The 1,652-nt window shown below is 46.3% G+C and overlaps 1 pseudogene; it reads left to right on the forward strand.

Moving 5' to 3' along the window:
* Positions 1-1,058: 1,058 nt before the first annotated feature.
* Positions 1,059-1,355, forward strand: LOC117358640 (annotated as a pseudogene).
* The last annotated feature ends 297 nt before the right edge of the window (positions 1,356-1,652 follow it).

Raw genomic sequence — 1,652 nt, forward strand, 5'->3', positions numbered from 1 at the left:
GGGGAAATCTGGACATAGGAAGGTAACAGAAACAGAGGGGAAATTATGTGCATGGGGCATAGGGACAGAGACATATAGGCATGGGGATGGTATATGGACACGGGGAGGGGGGGCAATGCCAGATACATAGGAGAGATATTAGAAATGGGGAAAATACGAACACAGAAGTGAGATTGTTTGGGGACCGAGCTTGCAGGCTCCAGCTTCTTGCACAAATTACATTGTAACGTGCCACAAAAGTAAGAGGGAGGGAGGGAGGGAGGTAGATAGGCAGGTTGCGCGAGAGGAGCTAAAGGGTGGTAGAAAGGAACAGATGGTGAAGGAGGGAGGGAAGGGTGGTGGTAGAAAGGAATAGAACAGACATTGAAGGAAGGTGGAGAGGAACAGACGCTGAAGGGAAATGGGGAACAGAGAGTGGGGAGAAGACACTGGAAGGGGAGAAGACAGAGATGCCAGACTATGGGAGAGCAGAGGGAAGAAGATGGGTGCCAGACCAATTGGGGGGGAGGGTGAAGGGAGAGGCACAGTAACAGCAAATGGAAGACACACAGTGGATGGAAGGAATTGAATGAGAGGATGAGGAAAGCAGAAACCAGACAACAAAGGTAGAAAAAAAATTCTATTTATTTATTTTTTTTTTTTGCTTTATGATAAAAATTTATAAACAAAGCCCTGCCAGCTGAACATCTCTTTCTCTAGTTCAGCAGCCAGAACTTTGATTTATAAGGAAGGAATAAGCTAAATATTGCAGTACTGAGGCTTATATGGATGCTGTGGGGACGGGGACGGGGCAGTGAATGGGATGGCGGTGAAGGGGATGGCGGTGACGGTGACGGGGCGGTGAAGGGGATGGCGGTGACGGTGACGGGGCGGTGAAGGGAATGGCGGTGACTGGGCGGTGAAGGGGACGGTGGGCCGGGGCCGGGGACAGATTTTTTCCCCGTGTCATTCTCTACTCTTTCTCTCTCCCTCTCTTAAAGCGGTTAATGCAACAAGGCTAATCAACCCCACTCTACATCTATTTAAAATGTGTGTGGTGGCCATTGAGGAGTTCAGAAATGGCAATCAGGCATCCCATGGCCGTTGGCCTTCCTAAAGGCCATCAAATTACCAAGAACGTGTCCAGGGCGCCTCACCAAACATACTAAGTTTGTTCAAGACATGATCCGTGAGGCGTGTGGCTTTGCACCATATGAGAGATGCACCTTGGAGTTGCTGAAAGTGTCTAAGGATAAACGTGCTCTGAAGTTTATCAAAAAATAAGGGTCGGGACTCAGATTCGTGCCAAGAGAAAAAGAGAGGAGTTGAGCAATGTGCTGGCAGCTATGACAAAAGAAGCTGCAAAGAAAGATTAGTTGTATAAAATTCTGACTCTCAAGAAATGTGTTCTCAGCCAAAAAAAAAAAGTAATACAAATCAAACACCCAGATCATCACATAAAAAAAAACCTCTCCTTTCTCAGCCCCCCGACGGCTGCTGCTTTAACAGGAATTCCATCCATCAGTTTAACAATATTTAATTCAGCTGTGCCATTCCGTATCTAAATAACTCAAACAGGTGCACTTGGAAAAATTGGGACAGATTAAATTTACCTTTCTGACAGGAGACTCTTTGTCTATATTACCGGTCTGAGAAAATATTAGCAAAAGAAA

The sequence above is a fragment of the Geotrypetes seraphini genome, chromosome 4 (genome assembly GCF_902459505.1).
Source record: "Geotrypetes seraphini chromosome 4, aGeoSer1.1, whole genome shotgun sequence".
Classification (NCBI taxonomy): Eukaryota; Metazoa; Chordata; class Amphibia; order Gymnophiona; family Dermophiidae; genus Geotrypetes; species Geotrypetes seraphini.